The sequence below is a fragment of the Festucalex cinctus genome, chromosome 19 (assembly GCF_051991245.1).
Source record: "Festucalex cinctus isolate MCC-2025b chromosome 19, RoL_Fcin_1.0, whole genome shotgun sequence".
NCBI classification, from domain to species: domain Eukaryota; kingdom Metazoa; phylum Chordata; class Actinopteri; order Syngnathiformes; family Syngnathidae; genus Festucalex; species Festucalex cinctus.
Window position 1 is genome coordinate 17,565,070 of NC_135429.1, and position 20,280 is coordinate 17,585,349.

The window sequence follows — 20,280 nt, forward strand, 5'->3', positions numbered from 1 at the left end:
AGACAGCTATGCTGTTTGCCAATCCTGCCAACAGGATAAACGCCAGCGTCTGTTTCCATGGTGTAGTGGTTATCACATTCGGCTCACACGCGGAAGGTTCCCAACTCGAAACAGGGTGGGAAACAGGGTATTTTTCTTTGTATTTGCAATGAAAACTGAGTATCCAAAAAGCAAAACACACAGGCACCACCTCCCCGTTGGGGAATCAAACCCCAGTCTTCCGCGTGACAGGAGGAGATACTATCTACTATACTAACGAGGAAAGGATTCTGTGCTTGCGACCTGGACAGGCGTAGAGGTAAAACTGTCACTAAACTTGTGAAAGCCAGACAGCTATGCTGTTTGCCAATCCGGCCAACAGAGTAAACGCCGTTGTCTGTTTCCATGGTGTAGTGGTTATCACATTCGCCTAACACGAGAAAGGTCCCCAGCTCGAAACCGGGTGGAAACTTGGCAATTTTCTTTGAATTTGCAATGAAAACTGAGTATCCAAAAATACAATAGCACAGGTACCAAGTGCCCGTTGGGGAATCTCACCCCAGTCTTCCGCGTGACAGGAGAAGATACTATCCACTATACGAACGAGGAAATGACTCTGTGTTTGCTCGCTGGACAGGCATATCGGGAAAACTGTCACTAAAATCGGGAATGCCAGACAGCTATGCTGTTTGCCAATCCGGCCAACAGAGTAAACGCCGTTGTCTGTTTCCATGGTGTAGTGGTTATCACATTCGCCTAACACGCGAAAGGTCCCCAGCTCGAAACCGGGTGGAAACTTGGCAATTTTCTTTGAATTTGCAATGAAAACTGAGTATCCAAAAATACAATAGCACAGGTACCAAGTGCCCGTTGGGGAATCTCACCCCAGTCTTCCGCGTGACAGGAGAAGATACTATCCACTATACGAACGAGGAAATGACTCTGTGTATGCTACATGGACAGGCATAGAGGGAAAACTGTCACTAAAATAGGGAATGCCAGACAGCTATGCTGTTTGCCAATCCTGCCAATAGTATAAACGCGTACGTCTGTTTCCATGGTGTAGTGGTTATCACATTCGCCTAACACGCTAAAGGTCCCCAGCTCGAAACCGGGTGGAAACTTGGCCATTTTCTTTGAATTTGCAATGAAAACTGAGTATCCAAAAATACAATAGCACAGGTACCAAGTGCCCGTTGGGGAATCTAACCCCAGTCTTCCGCGTGACAGGAGAAGATACTATCCACTATACGAACGAGGAAAGGACTCTGTGTATGCTACATTGACAGGCATAGAGGGAAAACTGTCACTAAAATAGGGAATGCCAGACAGCTATGCTGTTTGCCAATCCTGCCAACAGTATAAACGCCAGCGTCTGTTTCCATGGTGTAGTGGTTGTCACATTCGCCTAACACGCGAAAGGTCACCAACTCAAAATCGGGAATGCAAGACAGCTATGCTGTTTGCCAATCCTGCCAACAGGGTTAACGGCAGCGTCTGTTTCCATGGTGTAGTGGTTATCACATTCGCCTCACACACGAAAGGTCCCCAACTCGAAACCGGGTGGGAAACAGGGCAATTTTCTTTGTATTTGCAATGAAAACTGAGTATCCAAAATTGGATTGCAGCTGCACTCACTTCCCCATCAGGGAATCAAACCCCAGTCTTGCACGTGGCAGGCGGAGACACTACCCACTATACTAACGAGGAAAGGACTCTGTGTTTGCTAGCTGGACAGGCATATCGGGAAAACTGTCACTAAAATCGGGAATGCCAGACAGCTATGCTGTTTGCCAATCCGGCCAACAGAGTAAACGCCGTTGTCTGTTTCCATGGTGTAGTGGTTATCACATTCGCCTAACACGCGAAAGGTCCCCAGCTCGAAACCGGGTGGAAACTTGGCAATTTTCTTTGAATTTGCAATGAAAACTGAGTATCCAAAAATACAATAGCACAGGTACCAAGTGCCCGTTGGGGAATCTCACCCCAGTCTTCCGCGTGACAGGAGAAGATACTATCCACTATACGAACGAGGAAATGACTCTGTGTATGCTACATGGACAGGCATAGAGGGAAAACTGTCACTAAAATAGGGAATGCCAGACAGCTATGCTGTTTGCCAATCCTGCCAATAGTATAAACGCGTACGTCTGTTTCCATGGTGTAGTGGTTATCACATTCGCCTAACAAGCGAAAGGTCCCCAGCTCGAAACCGGGTGGAAACTTGGCCATTTTCTTTGAATTTGCAATGAAAACTGAGTATCCAAAAATACAATAGCACAGGTACCAAGTGCCCGTTGGGGAATCTAACCCCAGTCTTCCGCGTGACAGGAGAAGATACTATCCACAATACTAACGAGGAAAGGACTCTGTGTTTGCTACCTGGACAGGCATAGAAGGAAAACTGTCACTAAAATAGGGAATGCCAGACAGCTATGCTGTTTTCCAATCCTGCCAACAGGATAAACGCCAGCGTCTGTTTCCATGGTGTAGTGGTTATCACATTCGACTCACACGCGGAAGGTTCCCAACTCGAAACAGGGTGGGAAACAGGGTAATTTTCTTTGTATTTGCAATGAAAACTGAGTATCCAAAAAGCAAAACACACAGGCACCACCTCCCCATTGGGGAATCGAACCCCAGTTTTCCGCGTGACAGGAGGAGATACTATCCACTATACTAACGAGGAAAGGATTCTCTGCTTGCGACCTGGACAGGCGTAGAGGTAAAACTGTCACTAAACTTGTGAATGCCAGACAGCTATGCTGTTTGCCAATCCTGCCAACAGGATAAACGCCAGCGTCTGTTTCCATGGTGTAGTGGTTATCACATTCGGCTCACACGCGGAAGGTTCCCAACTCGAAACAGGGTGGGAAACAGGGTAATTTTCTTTGTATTTGCAATGAAAACTGAGTATCCAAAAAGCAAAACACACAGGCACCACCTCCCCGTTGGGGAATCGAACCCCAGTCTTCCGCGTGACAGGAGGAGATACTATCCACTATACTAACGAGGAAAGGATTCTGTGCTTGCGACCTGGACAGGCGTAGAGGTAAAACTGTCACTAAACTTGTGAATGCCAGACAGCTATGCTGTTTGCCAATCCTGCCAACAGGATAAACACCAGTGTCTGTTTCCATGGTGTAGTGGTTATCACATTCGGCTCACACGCGAAAGGTTCCCAACTCGAAACAGGGTGGGAAACAGGGTAATTTTCTTTGTATTTGCAATGAAAACTGAGTATCCAAAAAGCAAAACACACAGGCACCACCTCCCCGTTGGGGAAGCGAACCCCAGTCTTCCGCGTGACAGGCGGAGATACTATCCACTATACTAACGAGGAAAGGACTCTGTGCTTGCTACCTGGACAGGCGTAGAGGGAAAACTGTCACTAAAATCGGGAATGCAAGACAGCTATGCTGTTTGCCAATCCTGCCAACAAGATAAACGCCAGTGTCTGTTTCCATGGTGTAGTGGTTATCACATTCTCCTCACACGCGAAAGGTTCCCAACTCGAAACCGGGTGGGAAACAGGGTAATTTTCTTTGTATTTGCAATGAAAACTGAGTATCCAAAAATTGATTTGCACCTGCACTCACCTCCCCTTCAGGGAATCTAACCACAGTCTTGCGCGTGACAGGCAGAGATACTATCCACTATACTAACGAGGAAAGGACTCTGTGCTTGCTACCTGGACAGGCGTAGAGGGAAAACTGTCACTAATATCGGGAATGCCAGACAGCTATGCTGTTTGCCAATCCGGCCAACAGAGTAAACGCCAGTGTCTGTTTCCATGGTGTAGTGGTTATCACATTCGCCTAACACGCGAAAGGTCCCCAGCTCGAAACCGGGTGGAAACTTGGCAATTTTCTTTGAATTTGCAATGAAAACTGAGTATCCAAAAATACAATAGCACAGGTACCAAGTGCCCGTTGGGGAATCTCACCCCAGTCTTCCGCGTGACAGGAGAAGATACTATCCACTATACGAACGAGGAAATGACTCTGTGTATGCTACATGGACAGACATAGAGGGAAAACTGTCACTAAAATAGGGAATGCCAGACAGCTATGCTGTTTGCCAATCCTGCCAACAGTATAAACACCTACGTCTGTTTCCATGGTGTAGTGGTTATCACATTCGCCTAACACGCGAAAGGTCCCCAGCTCGAAACCGGGTGGAAACTTGGCCATTTTCTTTGAATTTGCAATGAAAACTGAGTATCCAAAAATACAATAGCACAGGTACCAAGTTCCCGTTGGGGAATCTAACCCCAGTCTTCCGCGTGACAGGAGAAGATACTATCCACAATACTAACGAGGAAAGGACTCTGTGTTTGCTACCTGGACAGGCATAGAAGGAAAACTGTCACTAAAATAGGGAATGCCAGACAGCTATGCTGTTTTCCAATCCTGCCAACAGGATAAACGCCAGCGTCTGTTTCCATGGTGTAGTGGTTATCACATTCGGCTCACACGCGGAAGGTTCCCAACTCGAAACAGGGTGGGAAACAGGGTAATTTTCTTTGTATTTGCAATGAAAACTGAGTATCCAAAAAGCAAAACACACAGGCACCACCTCCCCGTTGGGTAATCGAACCCCAGTCTTCCGCGTGACAGGAGGAGATACTATCCACTACACTAACGAGGAAAGGACTCTGTGTTTGCTAGCTGGACAGGCATATCGGGAAAACTGTCACTAAAATCGGGAATGCCAGACAGCTATGCTGTTTGCCAATCCGGCCAACAGAGTAAACGCCATTGTCTGTTTCCATGGTGTAGTGGTTATCACATTCGCCTAACACACGAAAGGTCCCCAGCTCGAAACCGGGTGGAAACTTGGCAATGTCCTTTGAATTTGCAATGAAAACTGAGTATCCAAAAATACAATAGCACAGGTACCAAGTGCCCGTTGGGGAATCTCACCCCAGTCTTCCGCGTGACAGGAAAAGATACTATCCACTATACGAACGAGGAAATGACTCTGTGTATGCTACATGGACAGGCATAGAGGGAAAACTGTCACTAAAATAGGGAATGCCAGACAGCTATGCTGTTTGCCAATCCTGCCAATAGTATAAACGACTAAGTCTGTTTCCATGGTGTAGTGGTTATCACATTCGCCTAACACGCGAAAGGTCCCCAGCTCGAAACTGGGTGGAAACTTGGCCATTTTCTTTGAATTTGCAATGAAAACTGAGTATCCAAAAATACAATAGCACAGGTACCAAGTTCCCGTTGGGGAATCTAACCCCAGTCTTCCGCGTGACAGGAGAAGATACTATCCACAATACTAACGAGGAAAGGACTCTGTGTTTGCTACCTGGACAGGCATAGAAGGAAAACTGTCACTAAAATAGGGAATGCCAGACAGCTATGCTGTTTTCCAATCCTGCCAACAGGATAAACGCCAGCGTCTGTTTCCATGGTGTAGTGGTTATCACATTCGTCTCACACGCGGAAGGTTCCCAACTCGAAACAGGGTGGGAAACAGGGTAATTTTCTTTGTAATTGCAATGAAAACTGAGTATCCAAAAAGCAAAACACACAGGCACCACCTCCCCGTTGGGGAATCGAACCCCAGTCTTCCGCGTGACAGGAGGAGATACTATCCACTATACTAACGAGGAAAGGATTCTGTGCTTGCGACCTGGACAGGCGTAGAGGTAAAACTGTCACTAAACTTGTGAATGCCAGACAGCTATGCTGTTTGCCAATCCTGCCAACAGAGTAAATGCCAGTGTCTGTTTCCATGGTGTAGTGGTTATCACATTCGCCTAACACGCGAAAGGTCCCCAGCTCGAAACCGGGTGGAAACTTGGCAATTTTCTTTGAATTTGCAATGAAAACTGAGTATCCAAAAAGCAAAACACACAGGCACCACCTCCCCGTTGGGGAATCGAACCCCAGTCTTCCGCGTAACAGGCGGAGATACTATCCACTATACTAACGAGGAAAGGACACTGTGCTTGCTACCTGGACAGGCGTAGAAGGAAAACTGTCACTAAAATCGGGAATGCAAGACAGCTATGCTGTTTGCCAATCCTGCCAACAGGATAAACGCCAGTGTCTGTTTCCATGGTGTAGTGGTTATCACATTCTCCTCACACGCGAAAGGTTCCCAACTCGAAACCGGGTGGGAAACAGGGTAATTTTCTTTGTATTTGCAATGAAAACTGAGTATCCAAAAATTGAATTGCACCTGCACTCACCTCCCCTTCAGGGAATCTAACCACAGTCTTGCGCGTGACAGGCAGAGATACTATCCACTATACTAACGAGGAAAGGACTCTGTGCTTGCTACCTGGACAGGCGTAGAGGGAAAACTGTCACTAAAATCGGGAATGCCAGACAGCTATGCTGTTTGCCAATCCGGCCAACAGAGTAAACGCCAGTGTCTGTTTCCATGGTGTAGTGGTTATCACATTCGCCTAACACGCGAAAGGTCCCCAGCTCGAAACCGGGTGGAAACTTGGCAATTTTCTTTGAATTTGCAATGAAAACTGAGTATCCAAAAAGCAAAACACACAGGCACCACCTCCCCGTTGGGAATCGAACCCCAGTTTTCCGCGTGACAGGTGGAAATACTATCCACTATACTAACGAGGAAAGGACTCTGTGCTTGCTACCTGGACAGGCGTAGAGGGAAAACTGTCACTAAAATCGGGAATGCAAGACAGCTATGCTGTTTTCCAATCCTGCCAACAGGATAAACGCCAGCGTCTGTTTCCATGGTGTAGTGGTTATCACATTCGGCTCACACGCGGAGGGTTCCCAACTCGAAACAGGGTGGGAAACAGGGTAATTTTCTTTGTATTTGCAATGAAAACTGAGTATCCAAAAAGCAAAATACACAGGCACCACCTCCCCGTTGGGGAATCGAACCCCAGTCTGCCGCGTGACAGGCGGAGATACTATCCACTATACTAACGAGGAAAGGACTCTGTGCTTGCTACCTGGACAGGCGTAGAGGGAAAACTGTCACTAAAATCGGGAATGCAAGACAGTTATGCTGTTTGCCAATCCTGCCAACAGGATAAACACCAGTGTCTGTTTCCATGGTGTAGTGGTTATCACATTCGCCTCACACGCGAAAGGTCCCCAGCTCGAAACCGGGTGGAAACTTGGCAAATTTCTTTGAATTTTCAATGAAAACTGAGTATCCAAAAACACAATAGCACAGGTACCAAGTGCCCGTTGGGGAATCTAACCCCAGTCTTCCGCGTGACAGGAGAAGATGCTATCCACTATACGAACGAGGACAGGACTCTGTGTATTCTTCATGGACAGGCATAGAGGGAAAACTGTCACTAAAATAGGGAATGCCAGACAGCAATGCTGTTTGCCAATCCTGCCAACAGTATAAACGCCAGCGTCTGTTTCCATGGTGTAGTGGTTATCACATTCGGCTCACACGCGGAAGGTTCCCAACTCGAAACAGGGTGGGAAACAGGGTAATTTTCTTTGTATTTGCAATGAAAACTGAGTATCCAAAAAGCAAAACACACAGGCACCACATCCCCGTTGGGGAATCGAACCCCAGTCTTCCGCGTGACAGGAGGAGATACTATCCACTATACTAACGAGGAAAGGATTCTGTGCTTGCGACCTGGACAGGCGTAGAGGTAAAACTGTCACTAAACTTAATGCCAGACAGCTATGCTGTTTGCCAATCCTGCCAACAGGATAAACGCCAGTGTCTGTTTCCATGGTGTAGTGGTTATCACATTCGGCTCACACGCGAAAGGTTCCCAACTCGAAACAGGGTGGGAAACAGGGTAATTTTCTTTGTATTTGCAATGAAAACTGAGTATCCAAAAAGCAAAACACACAGGAACCACCTCCTCGTTGGGGAATCGAACCCCAGTCTTCCGCGTGACAGGGGGAGATACTATCCACTATACTAACGAGGAAAGGACTATGTACTTGCTACCTGGACAGGCGTAGAGGGAAAACTGTCACTAAAATCGGGAATGCAAGACAGCTATGCTGTTTGCCAATCCTGCCAACAGGATAAACGCCAGTGTCTGTTTCCATGGTGTAGTGGTTATCACAATCGCCTCACACGCGAAAGGTCCCCAGCTCGAAACCGGGTGGAAACTTGGCAAATTTCTTTGAATTTTCAATGAAAACTGAGTATCCAAAAACACAATAGCACAGGTACCAAGTGCCCGTTGGGGAATCTAACCCCAGTCTTCCGCGTGACAGGAGAAGATACTATCCACTATACGAACGAGGACAGGACTCTGTGTATGCTTCATGGACAGGCATAGAGGGAAAACTGTCACTAAAATAGGGAATGCCAGACAGCAATGCTGTTTGCCAATCCTGCCAACAGTATAAACGCCAGCGTCTGTTTCCATGGTGTAGTGGTTATCACATTCGCCTCACACGCGAAAGGTCCCCAACTCGAAACCAGGTGGGAAACAGGGCAATTTTCTTTGTATTTGCAATGAAAACTGAGTATCCAAAATTGGATTGCAGCTGCACTCACTTCCCCATCAGGGAATCTAACCCCAGTCTTGCACGTGACAGGCGGAGACACTATCCACTATACTAACGAGGAGAGGACTCTGCGTTTGTTAGCTGGACAGGCATATAGGGAAAACTGTCACTAAAATCGGGAATGCCAGACAGCTATGCTGTTTGCCAATCCGGCCAACAGAGTAAAACCCAGTGTCTGTTTCCATGGTGTAGTGGTTATCACATTCGCTTAACACGCGAAAGGTCCCCAGCTCGAAACCGGGTGGAAACATGGCAATTTTCTTTGAATTTGCAATGAAAACTGAGTATCCAAAAACACAATCGCACAGGTATCAAGTGCCCGTTGGGGAATCGAACCCCAGTCTTCCGCGTGACAGGAGAAGATACTATCCACTATACGAACGAGGAAAGGACTCTGTGTATGCTACATGGACAGGCATAGAGGGAAAACTGTCACTAAAATAGGGAATGCCAGACAGCTATGCTGTTTGCCAATCCTGCCAACAGTATAAACGCCAGCGTCTGTTTCCATGGTGTAGTGGTTGTCACATTCGCCTAACACGCGAAAGGTCACCAACTCAAAATCGGGAATGCAAGACAGCTATGCTGTTTGCCAATCCTGCCAACAGGGTTAACGCCAGCGTCTGTTTCCATGGTGTAGTGGTTATCACATTCGCCTCACACACGAAAGGTCCCCAACTTGAAACCGGGTGGGAAACAGGGCAATTTTTCTTTGTATTTGCAATGAAAATTGAGTATCCAAAATTGGATTGCAGCTGCACTCACTTCCCCATCAGGGAATCAAACCCCAGTCTTGCACGTGGCAGGCGGAGACACTACCCACTATACTAACGAGGCAAGGACTCTGTGTTTGCTAGCTGGACAGGCATATCGGGAAAACTGTCACTAAAATCGGGAATGCCAGACAGCTATGCTGTTTGCCAATCCGGCCAACAGAGTAAACGCCATTGTCTGTTTCCATGGTGTAGTGGTTATCACATTCGCCTAACACGCGAAAGGTCCCCAGCTCGAAACCGGGTGGAAACTTGGCAATTTTCTTTGAATTTGCAATGAAAACTGAGTATCCAAAATTGGATTGCAGCTGCAATCACTTCCCCATCAGGGAATCGAACCCCAGTCTTGCACGAGACAGGCGGAGACACTATCCACTATACTAACGAGGAAAGGACTCTGTGTTTGCTAGCTGGACAGGCATATAGGGAAAACTGTCACTAAAATCGGGAATGCCAGACAGCTATGCTGTTTGCCAATCCGGCCAACAGAGTAAAAGCCAGTGTCTGTTTCCATGGTGTAGTGGTTATCACATTCGCCTAACACGCGAAAGGTCCCCAGCTCGAAACCGGGTGGAAACTTGGCAATTTTCTTTGAATTTGCAATGAAAACTGAGTATCCAAAAATACAATAGCACAGGTACCAAGTGCCCGTTGGGGAATCTCACCCCAGTCTTCCGCGTGACAGGAGAAGATACTATCCACTATACGAACGAGGAAATGACTCTGTGTATGCTACATGGACAGGCATAGAGGGAAAACTGTCACTAAAATCGGGAATGCCAGACAGCTATGCTGTTTGCCAATCCGGCCAACAGAGTAAACGCCAGTGTCTGTTTCCATGGTGTAGTGGTTATCACATTCGCCTAACACGCGAAAGGTCCCCAGCTCGAAACCGGGTGGAAACTTGGCAATTTTCTTTGAATTTGCAATGAAAACTGAGTATCCAAAAACACAATCGCACAGGTATCAAGTCCCCGTTGGGGAATCGAACCCCAGTCTTCAGCGTGACAGGAGAAGATACTATCCACTATACGAACGAGGAAAGGACTCTGTGTATGCTACATGGACAGGCATAGAGGGAAAACTGTCACTAAAATAGGGAATGCCAGACAGCTATGCTGTTTTCCAATCCTGCCAACAGGATAAACGCCAGCGTCTGTTTCCATGGTGTAGTGGTTATCACATTCGGCTCACACGCGGAAGGTTCCCAACTCGAAACAGTGTGGGAAACAGGGTAATTTTCTTTGTATTTGCAATGAAAACTGAGTATCCAAAAAGCAAAACACACAGGTACCACCTCCCCGTTGGGGAATCGAACCCCAGTCTTCCGCGTGACAGGCGGAGATACTATCCACTATACTAACGAGGAAAGGACTCTGTGCTTGCTAACTGGACAGGCGTAGAGGGAAAACTGTCACTAAAATCGGGAATGCAAGACAGCTATGCTGTTTGCCAATCCTGCCAACAGGATAAACACCAGTGTCTGTTTCCATGGTGTAGTGGTTATCACATTCGCCTCACACGCGAAAGGTCCCCAGCTCGAAACCGGTTGGAAACTTGGCAAATTTCTTTGAATTTTCAATGAAAACTGAGTATCCAAAAACACAATAGCACAGGTACCAAGTGCCCGTTGGGGAATCTAACCCCAGTCTTCCGCGTGACAGGAGAAGATGCTATCCACTATACGAACGAGGACAGGACTCTGTGTATTCTTCATGGACAGGCATAGAGGGAAAACTGTCACTAAAATAGGGAATGCCAGACAGCAATGCTGTTTGCCAATCCTGCCAACAGTATAAACGCCAGCGTCTGTTTCCATTGTGTAGTGGTTATCACATTCGGCTCACACGCGGAAGGTTCCCAACTCGAAACAGGGTGGGAAACAGGGTAATTTTCTTTGTATTTGCAATGAAAACTGAGTATCCAAAAAGCAAAACACACAGGCACCACCTCCCCGTTGGGGAATCGAACCCCAGTCTTCCGCGTGACAGGAGGAGATACTATCCACTATACTAACGAGGAAAGGATTCTGTGCTTGCGACCTGGACAGGCGTAGAGGTAAAACTGTCACTAAACAATGCCAGACAGCTATGCTGTTTGCCAATCCGGCCAACAGAGTAAACGCCGTTGTCTGTTTCCCTGGTGTAGTGGTTATCACATTCGCCTAACACGCGAAAGGTCCCCAGCTCGAAACCGGGTGGAAACTTGGCAATTTTCTTTGAATTTGCAATGAAAACTGAGTATCCAAAATTGGATTGCAGCTGCACTCACTTCCCCATCAGGGAATCGAACCCCAGTCTTGCACGTGACAGGCGGAGACACTATCCACTATACTAACGAGGAAAGGACTCTGTGTTTGCTAGCTGGACAGGCATATAGGGAAAACTGTCACTAAAATCGGGAATGCCAGACAGCTATGCTGTTTGCCAATCCGGCCAACAGAGTAAAAGCCAGTGTCTGTTTCCATGGTGTAGTGGTTATCACATTCGCCTAACACGCGGAAGGTCCCCAGCTCGAATCCGGGTGGAAACATGGCAATTTTCTTTGAATTTGCAATGAAAACTGAGTATCCAAAAACACAATCGCACAGGTATCAAGTGCCCGTTGGGGAATCGAACCCCAGTCTTCCGCGTGACAGGAGAAGATACTATCCACAATACGAACGAGGAAAGGACTCTGTGTATGCTACATGGACAGGCATAGAGGGAAAACTGTCACTAAAATAGGGAATGCCAGACAGCTATGCTGTTTGCCAATCCTGCCAACAGTATAAACGCCAGCGTCTGTTTCCATGGTGTAGTGGTTGTCACATTCGCCTAACACGCGAAAGGTCACCAACTCAAAATCGGGAATGCAAGACAGCTATGCTGTTTGCCAATCCTGCCAACAGGGTTAACGCCAGCGTCTGTTTCCATGGTGTAGTGGTTATCACATTCGCCTAACACACGAAAGGTCCCCAGCTCGAAACCGGGTGGGAAACAGGGCAATTTTCTTTGTATTTGCAATGAAAACTGAGTATCCAAAAATACAATAGCACAGGTACCAAATGCCCGTTGGGGAATCTCACCCCAGTCTTCCGCGTGACAGGAGAAGACACTATCCACTGTACGAACGAGGAAAGGACTCTGTGTATGCTACATTGACAGGCATAGAGGGAAAACTGTCACTAAAATAGGGAATGCCAGACAGCTATGCTGTTTGCCAATCCTGCCAACAGTATAAACGCCAGCGTCTGTTTCCATGGTGTAGTGGTTGTCACATTCGCCTAACACGCGAAAGGTCACCAACTCAAAATCGGGAATGCAAGACAGCTATGCTGTTTGCCAATCCTGCCAACAGGGTTAACGCCAGCGTCTGTTTCCATGGTGTAGTGGTTATCACATTCGCCTCACACACGCAAGGTCCCCAACTCGAAACCGGGTGGGAAACAGGGCAATTTTCTCTGTATTTGCAATGAAAACTGAGTATCCAAAATTGGATTGCAGCTGCACTCACTTCCCCATCAGGGAATCAAACCCCAGTCTTGCACGTGGCAGGCGGAGACACTACCCACTATACTAACGAGGAAAGGACTCTGTGTTTGCTAGCTGGACAGGCATATCGGGAAAACTGTCACTAAAATCGGGAATGCCAGACAGCTATGCTGTTTGCCAATCCGGCCAACAGATTAAACGCCGTTGTCTGTTTCCATGGTGTAGTGGTTATCACATTCGCCTAACACGCGAAAGGTCCCCAGCTCGAAACCGGGTGGAAACTTGGCAATTTTCTTTGAATTTGCAATGAAAACTGAGTATCCAAAATTGGATTGCAGCTGCACTCACTTCCCCATCAGGGAATCGAACCCCAGTCTTGCACGTGGCAGGCGGAGACACTACCCACTATACTAACGAGGAAAGGACTCTGTGTTTGCTAGCTGGACAGGCATATCGGGAAAACTGTCACTAAAATCAGGAATGCCAGACAGCTATGCTGTTTGCCAATCCGGCCAACAGAGTAAACGCCATTGTCTGTTTCCATGGTGTAGTGGTTATCACATTCGCCGAACACACGAAAGGTCCCCAGCTCGAAACCGGGTGGAAACTTGGCAATTTTCTTTGAATTTGCAATGAAAACTGAGTATCCAAAATTGGATTGCAGCTGCACTCACTTCCCCATCAGGGAATCGAACCCCAGTCTTGCACGTGACAGGCGGAGACACTATCCACTATACTAACGAGGAAAGGACTCTGTGTTTGCTAGCTGGACAGGCATATAGGGAAAACTGTCACTAAAATCGGGAATGCCAGACAGCTATGCTGTTTGCCAATCCGGCCAACAGAGTAAAAGCCAGTGTCTGTTTCCATGGTGTAGTGGTTATCACATTCACCTAACACGCGAAAGGTCCCCAGCTCGAAACCGGGTGGAAACATGGCAATTTTCTTTGAATTTGCAATGAAAACTGAGTATCCAAAAACACAATCGCACAGGTATCAAGTACCCGTTGGGGAATCGAACCCCAGTCTTCCGCGTGACAGGAGAAGATACTATCCACTATACGAACGAGGAAAGGACTCTGTGTATGCTACATGGACAGGCATAGAGGGAAAACTGTCACTAAAATAGGGAATGCCAGACAGCTATGCTGTTTGCCAATCCTGCCAACAGTATAAACGCCAGCATCTGTTTCCATGGTGTAGTGGTTATCACATTCGCCTCACACACGAAAGGTCCCCAACTCGAAACCGGGTGGGAAACAGGGCAGTTTTCTTTGTATTTGCAATGAAAACTGAGTATCCAAAATTGGATTGCAGCTGCACTCACTTCCCCATCAGGGAATCGAACCCCAGTCTTGCAAGTGGCAGGCGGAGACACTACCCACTATACTAACGAGGAAAGGACTCTGTGTTTGCTAGCTGGACAGGCATATCGGGAAAACTGTCACTAAAATCGGGAATGCCAGACAGCTATGCTGTTTGCCAATCCGGCCAACAGAGTAAACGCCATTGTCTGTTTCCATGGTGTAGTGGTTATCACATTCGCCTAAAACAAGAAAGGTCCCCAGCTCGAAACCGGGTGGAAACTTGGCAATTTTCTTTGAATTTGCAATGAAAACTGAGTATCCAAAAATACAATAGCACAGGTACCAAGTGCCCGTTGGGGAATCTCACCCCAGTCTTCCGCGTGACAGGAGAAGATACTATCCACTGTACGAACGAGGAAATGACTCTGTGTATGCTACATGCACAGGCATAGAGGGAAAACTGTCACTAAAATAGGGAATGCCAGACAGCTATGCTGTTTGCCAATCCTGCCAATAGTATAAACGTCTACGTCTGTTTCCATGGTGTAGTGGTTATCACATTCGCCTAACACGCGAAAGGTCCCCAGCTTGAAACCGGGTGGAAACTTGGCCATTTTCTTTGAATTTGCAATGAAAACTGAGTATCCAAAAATACAATAGCACAGGTACCAAGTGCCCGTTGGGGAATCTAACCCCAGTCTTCCGCGTGACAGGAGAAGATACTATCCACAATACTAACGAGGAAAGGACTCTGTGTTTGCTACCTGGACAGGCATAGAAGGAAAACTGTCACTAAAATAGGGAATGCCAGACAGCTATGCTGTTTTCCAATCCTGCCAACAGGATAAACGCCAGCGTCTGTTTCCATGGTGTAGTGGTTATCACATTCGGCTCACACGCGGAAGGTTCCCAACTCGAAACAGGGTGGGAAACAGGGTAATTTTCTTTGTATTTGCAATGAAAACTGAGTATCCAAAAAGCAAAATACACAGGCACCACCTCCCCGTTGGGGAATCGAACCCCAGTCTTCCGCGTGACAGGAGGAGATACTATCCACTATACTAACGAGGAAAGGATTCTGTGCTTGCGACCTGGACAGGCATAGAGGGAAAACTGTCACTAAAATAGGGAATGCCAGACAGCTATGCTGTTTGCCAATCCCGCCAATAGTATAAACGCCTACGTCTGTTTCCATGGTGTAGTGGTTATCACATTCGGCTCACACGCGAAAGGTTCCCAACTCGAAACAGGGTGGGAAACAGGGTAATTTTCTTTGTATTTGCAATGAAAACTGAGTATCCAAAAAGCAAAACACACAGGCACCACCTCCACGTTGGGGAATCGAACCCCAGTCTTCCGCGTGACAGGCGGAGATACTATCCACTATACTAACGAGGAAAGGACTCTGTGCTTGCTACCTGGACAGGCGTAGAGGGAAAACTGTCACTAAAATCGGGAATGCAAGACAGCTATGCTGTTTGCCAATCCTGCCAACAGGATAAACGCCAGGGTCTGTTTCCATGGTGTAGTGGTTATCACATTCTCCTCACACGCGAAAGGTTCCCAACTCGAAACCGGGTGGGAAACAGGGTAATTTTCTTTGTATTTGCAATGAAAACTGAGTATCCAAAAATTGAATTGCACCTGCACTCACCTCCCCTTCAGGGAATCTAACCACAGTCTTGCGCGTGACAGGAAGAGATACTATCCACTATACTAACGAGGAAAGGACTCTGTGCTTGCTACCTGGACAGGCGTAGAGGGAAAACTGTCACTAAAATCGGGAATGCCAGACAGCTATGCTGTTTGCCAATCCGGCCAACAGAGTAAACGCCAGTGTTTGTTTCCATGGTGTAGTGGTTATCACATTCGCCTAACATGAGAAAGGTCCCCAGCTCGAAACCGGGAGGAAACTTGGCAATTTTCTTTTTATTTGCAATGAAAACTGAGTATCAAAAAAGCAAAACACACAGGCACCACCTCCCCTTTGGGGAATCGAACCCCAGTCTTCCGCGTGACAGGCGGAGATACTATCCACTATACTAACGAGGAAAGGACTCTGTGCTTGCTACCTGGACAGGCGTAGAGGGAAAACTGTCACTAAAATCGGGAATGCAAGACAGCTATGCTGTTTGCCAATCCTGCCAACAGGATAAACGCCAGTGTCTGTTTCCATGGTGTAGTGGTTATCACATTCTCCTCACACGCGAAAGGTTCCCAATTCGAAACCGGGTGGGAAACAGGGTAATTTTCTTTGTATTTGCAATGAAAACTGAGTATCCAAAAATTGAATTGCACCTGCACTCACCCCCCCTTCAGGGAATCTAACCACAGTCTTGCGCGTGACAGGCAGAGATACTATCCACTATACTAACGAGGAAAGGACTCTGTGCTTGCTACCTGGACAGGCGTAGAGGGAAGATTGTCACTAAACTTAATGCCAGACAGCTATGCGGTTTGCCAATCCTGCCAACAGGATAAACGCCAGTGTCTGTTTTCATGGTGTAGTGGTTATCACATTCGGCTCACACGCGACAGGTTCCCAACTCGAAACAGGGTGGGAAACAGGGTAATTTTCTTTGTATTTGCAATGAAAACTGAGTATCCAAAAAGCAAAACACACAGGCACCACCTCCCCGTTGGGGAATCGAACCCCAGTCTTCCGCGTGACAGGCGGAGATACTATCCACTATACTAACGAGGAAAGGACTCTGTGCTTGCTACCTGGACAGGTGTAGAGGGAAAACTGTCACTAAAATCGGGAATGCAAGACAGCTATGCTGTTTGCCAATCCTGCCAACAGGATAAACGCCAGTGTCTGTTTCCATGGTGTAGTGGTTATCACATTCGCCTCACACGCAAAAGGTCCCCAGCTCGAAACCGGGTGGAAACTTGGCAAATTTCTTTGAATATTCAATGAAAACTGAGTATCCAAAAACACAATAGCACAGGTACCAAGTGCCCGTTGGGGAATCTAACCCCAGTCTTCCGCGTGACAGGAGAAGATACTATCCACTATACGAACGAGGACAGGACTCTGTGTATGCTTCATGGACAGGCATAGAGGGAAAACTGTCACTAAAATAGGGAATGCCAGACAGCAATGCTGTTTGCCAATCCTGCCAACAGTATAAACGCCAGCGTCTGTTTCCATGGTGTAGTGGTTATCACATTCGCCTCACACGCGAAAGGTCCCCAACTCGAAACCAGGTGGGAAACAGGGCAATTTTCTTTGTATTTGCAATGAAAACTGAGTATCCAAAATTGGATTGCAGCTGCACTCACTTCCCCATCAGGGAATCGAACCCCAGTCTTGCACGTGACAGGCGCAGACACTATCCACTATACTAACGAGGAAAGGACTCTGTGTTTGCTAGCTGGACAGGCATATAGGGAAAACTGTCACTAAAATCGGGAATGCCAGACAGCTATGCTGTTTGCCAATCCGGCCAACAGAGTAAAAGCCAGTGTCTGTTTCCATGGTGTAGTGGTTATCACATTCGCCTAACACGGGGAAGGTCCCCAGCTCGAAACCGGGTGGAAACTTGGAAATTTTTTTTGAATTTGCAATGAAAACTGAGTATCCAAAAACACAATCGCACAGGTATCAAGTGCCCGTTGGAGAATCAAACCCCAGTCTTCCGCGTGACAGGAGAAGACACTATCCACTATACGAACGAGGAAAGGACTCTGTGTATGCTACATTGACAGGCATAGAGGGAAAACTGTCACTAAAATAGGGAATGCCAGACAGCTATGCTGTTTGCCAATCCTGCCAACCGTATAAACGCCAGCGTCTGTTTCCATGGTGTAGTGGTTGTCACATTCGCCTAACACGCGAAAGGTCACCAACTCAAAATCGGGAATGCAAGACAGCTATGCTGTTTGCCAATCCTGCCAACAGGGTTAACGCCAGCGTCTGTTTCCATGGTGTAGTGTTTATCACATTCGCCTCACACACGAAAGGTCCCCAACTCGAAACCGGGTGGGAAACAGGGCAATTTTCTTTGTATTTGCAATGAAAACTGAGTATCCAAAATTGGATTGCAGCTGCACTCACTTCCCCATCAGGGAATCAAACCCCAGTCTTGCACGTGGCAGGCGGAGACACTACCCACTATACTAACGAGGAAAGGACTCTGTGTTTGCTAGCTGGACAGGCATATCGGGAAAACTGTCACTAAAATCGGGAATGCCAGACAGCTATGCTGTTTGCCAATCCGGCCAACAGAGTAAACGCTGTTGTCTGTTTCCATGGTGTAGTGGTTATCACATTCGCCTAACACGCGAAAGGTCCCCAGCTCGAAACCGGGTGGAAACTTGGCAATTTTCTTTGAATTTGCAATGAAAACTGAGTATCCAAAATTGGATTGCAGCTGCACTCACTTCCCCATCAGGGAATCGAACCCCAGTCTTGCACGTGGCAGGCGGAGACACTACCCACTATACTAACGAGGAAAGGACTCTGTGTTTGCTAGCTGGACAGGCATATCGGGAAAACTGTCACTAAAATCGGGAATGCCAGACAGCTATGCTGTTTGCCAATCCGGCCAACAGAGTAAACGCCATTGTCTGTTTCCATGGTGTAGTGGTTATCACATTTGCCTAACACACGAAAGGTCCCCAGCTCGAAACCGCGTGGAAACTTGGCAATTTTCTTTGAATTTGCAATGAAAACTGAGTATCCAAAAATACAATAGCACAGGTACCAAGTGCCCGTTGGGGAATCTCACCCCAGTCTTCCGCGTGACAGGAGAAGATACTATCCACTATACGAACGAGGAAATGACTCTGTGTATCCTACATGGACAGGCATAGAGGGAAAACTGTCACTAAAATAGGGAATGCCAGACAGCTATGCTGTTTGCCAATCCTGCCAATAGTATAAACGCCTACGTCTGTTTCCATGGTGTAGTGGTTATCACATTCGCCTCACACGCGAAAGGTCCCCAGCTCGAAACCGGGTGGAAACTTGGCAAATTTCTTTGAATTTTCAATGAAAACTGAGTATCCAAAAACACAATAGCACAGTTACCAAGTGCCCGTTGGGGAATCTAACCCCAGTCTTCCGCGTGACAGGAGAAGATGCTATCCACTATACGAACGAGGACAGGACTCTGTGTATTCTTCATGGACAGGCATAGAAGGAAAACTGTCACTAAAATAGGGAATGCCAGACAGCTATGCTGTTTTCCAATCCTGCCAACAGGATAAACGCCAGCGTCTGTTTCCATGGTGTAGTGGTTATCACATTCGGCTCACACGCGGAAGGTTCCCAACTCGAAACAGGGTGGGAAACAGGGTAATTTTCTTTGTATTTGCAATGAAAACTGAGTATCCAAAAAGCAAAACACACAGGCACCACCTCCCCGTTGGGGAATCGAACCCCAGTTTTCCGCGTGACAGGAGGAGATACTATCCACTATACTAACGAGGAAAGGATTCTGTGCTTGCGACCTGGACAGGCGTAGAGGTAAAACTGTCACTAAACTTGTGAATGCCAGACAGCTATGCTGTTTGCCAATCCTGCCAACAGGATAAACGCCAGCGTCTGTTTCCATGGTGTAGTGGTTATCACATTCGGCTCACACGCGGAAGGTTCCCAACTCGAAACAGGGTGGGAAACAGGGTAATTTTCTTTGTATTTGCAATGAAAACTGAGTATCCAAAAAGCAAAACACACAGGCACCACCTCCCCGTTGGGGAATCGAACCCCAGTCTTCCGCGTAACAGGAGGAGATACTATCCACTATACTAACGAGGAAAGGATTCTGTGCTTGCGACCTGGACAGGCGTAGAGGTAAAACTGTCACTAAACTTGTGAATGCCAGACAGCTATGCTGTTTGCCAATCCTGCCAACAGGATAAACGCCAGTGTCTGTTTCCATGGTGTAGAGGTTATCACATTCGGCTCAAACGCGAAAGGTTCCCAACTCGAAACAGGGTGGGAAACAGGGTAATTTTCTTTGTATTTGCAATGAAAACTGAGTATCCAAAAAGCAAAACACACAGGCACCACCTCCCCGTTGGGGAAGCGAACCCCAGTCTTCCGCGTGACAGGCGGAGATACTATCCACTATACTAACGAGGAAAGGACTCTGTGCTTGATACCTGGACAGGCGTAGAGGGAAAACTGTCACTAAAATCGGGAATGCAAGACAGCTATGCTGTTTGCCAATCCTGCCAACAAGATAAACGCCAGTGTCTGTTTCCATGGTGTAGTGGTTATCACATTCTCCTCACA

At 47.2% G+C, this 20,280-nt stretch overlaps 20 non-coding genes across 20 annotated transcripts; 17 read left to right on the forward strand and 3 right to left on the reverse strand.

The window, feature by feature from the left end:
* The first annotated feature begins 704 nt into the window (after nucleotides 1–704).
* Nucleotides 705–777, forward strand: trnav-aac (transfer RNA valine (anticodon AAC)). The gene has a single exon. It is a non-coding gene; the product is annotated as a tRNA-Val (tRNA).
* A 1,028-nt stretch (nucleotides 778–1,805) lies between these two features.
* On the forward strand, nucleotides 1,806–1,878 carry trnav-aac (transfer RNA valine (anticodon AAC)). Its single transcript has one exon. It is a non-coding gene; the product is annotated as a tRNA-Val (tRNA).
* Nucleotides 1,879–2,131: 253 nt separating this feature from the next.
* On the forward strand, nucleotides 2,132–2,204 carry trnav-aac (transfer RNA valine (anticodon AAC)). The gene has a single exon. It is a non-coding gene; the product is annotated as a tRNA-Val (tRNA).
* Nucleotides 2,205–3,766: 1,562 nt separating this feature from the next.
* Nucleotides 3,767–3,839, forward strand: trnav-aac (transfer RNA valine (anticodon AAC)). The gene has a single exon. It is a non-coding gene; the product is annotated as a tRNA-Val (tRNA).
* A 253-nt stretch (nucleotides 3,840–4,092) lies between these two features.
* On the forward strand, nucleotides 4,093–4,165 carry trnav-aac (transfer RNA valine (anticodon AAC)). The gene has a single exon. It is a non-coding gene; the product is annotated as a tRNA-Val (tRNA).
* A 906-nt stretch (nucleotides 4,166–5,071) lies between these two features.
* trnav-aac (transfer RNA valine (anticodon AAC)) lies at nucleotides 5,072–5,144 on the forward strand. Its single transcript has one exon. It is a non-coding gene; the product is annotated as a tRNA-Val (tRNA).
* A 580-nt stretch (nucleotides 5,145–5,724) lies between these two features.
* trnav-aac (transfer RNA valine (anticodon AAC)) lies at nucleotides 5,725–5,797 on the forward strand. Its single transcript has one exon. It is a non-coding gene; the product is annotated as a tRNA-Val (tRNA).
* A 65-nt stretch (nucleotides 5,798–5,862) lies between these two features.
* On the reverse strand, nucleotides 5,863–5,934 carry trnan-guu (transfer RNA asparagine (anticodon GUU)). The gene has a single exon. It is a non-coding gene; the product is annotated as a tRNA-Asn (tRNA).
* A 444-nt stretch (nucleotides 5,935–6,378) lies between these two features.
* trnav-aac (transfer RNA valine (anticodon AAC)) lies at nucleotides 6,379–6,451 on the forward strand. Its single transcript has one exon. It is a non-coding gene; the product is annotated as a tRNA-Val (tRNA).
* Nucleotides 6,452–7,030: 579 nt separating this feature from the next.
* On the forward strand, nucleotides 7,031–7,103 carry trnav-cac (transfer RNA valine (anticodon CAC)). Its single transcript has one exon. It is a non-coding gene; the product is annotated as a tRNA-Val (tRNA).
* Nucleotides 7,104–8,660: 1,557 nt separating this feature from the next.
* On the forward strand, nucleotides 8,661–8,733 carry trnav-aac (transfer RNA valine (anticodon AAC)). The gene has a single exon. It is a non-coding gene; the product is annotated as a tRNA-Val (tRNA).
* Nucleotides 8,734–9,436: 703 nt separating this feature from the next.
* Nucleotides 9,437–9,509, forward strand: trnav-aac (transfer RNA valine (anticodon AAC)). Its single transcript has one exon. It is a non-coding gene; the product is annotated as a tRNA-Val (tRNA).
* Nucleotides 9,510–9,762: 253 nt separating this feature from the next.
* Nucleotides 9,763–9,835, forward strand: trnav-aac (transfer RNA valine (anticodon AAC)). The gene has a single exon. It is a non-coding gene; the product is annotated as a tRNA-Val (tRNA).
* A 253-nt stretch (nucleotides 9,836–10,088) lies between these two features.
* On the forward strand, nucleotides 10,089–10,161 carry trnav-aac (transfer RNA valine (anticodon AAC)). The gene has a single exon. It is a non-coding gene; the product is annotated as a tRNA-Val (tRNA).
* Nucleotides 10,162–10,553: 392 nt separating this feature from the next.
* trnad-guc (transfer RNA aspartic acid (anticodon GUC)) lies at nucleotides 10,554–10,625 on the reverse strand. Its single transcript has one exon. It is a non-coding gene; the product is annotated as a tRNA-Asp (tRNA).
* A 1,090-nt stretch (nucleotides 10,626–11,715) lies between these two features.
* Nucleotides 11,716–11,788, forward strand: trnav-aac (transfer RNA valine (anticodon AAC)). Its single transcript has one exon. It is a non-coding gene; the product is annotated as a tRNA-Val (tRNA).
* Nucleotides 11,789–12,939: 1,151 nt separating this feature from the next.
* On the forward strand, nucleotides 12,940–13,012 carry trnav-aac (transfer RNA valine (anticodon AAC)). Its single transcript has one exon. It is a non-coding gene; the product is annotated as a tRNA-Val (tRNA).
* Nucleotides 13,013–16,668: 3,656 nt separating this feature from the next.
* trnad-guc (transfer RNA aspartic acid (anticodon GUC)) lies at nucleotides 16,669–16,740 on the reverse strand. Its single transcript has one exon. It is a non-coding gene; the product is annotated as a tRNA-Asp (tRNA).
* Nucleotides 16,741–18,284: 1,544 nt separating this feature from the next.
* On the forward strand, nucleotides 18,285–18,357 carry trnav-aac (transfer RNA valine (anticodon AAC)). Its single transcript has one exon. It is a non-coding gene; the product is annotated as a tRNA-Val (tRNA).
* A 579-nt stretch (nucleotides 18,358–18,936) lies between these two features.
* Nucleotides 18,937–19,009, forward strand: trnav-cac (transfer RNA valine (anticodon CAC)). Its single transcript has one exon. It is a non-coding gene; the product is annotated as a tRNA-Val (tRNA).
* Nucleotides 19,010–20,280: the final 1,271 nt, after the last annotated feature.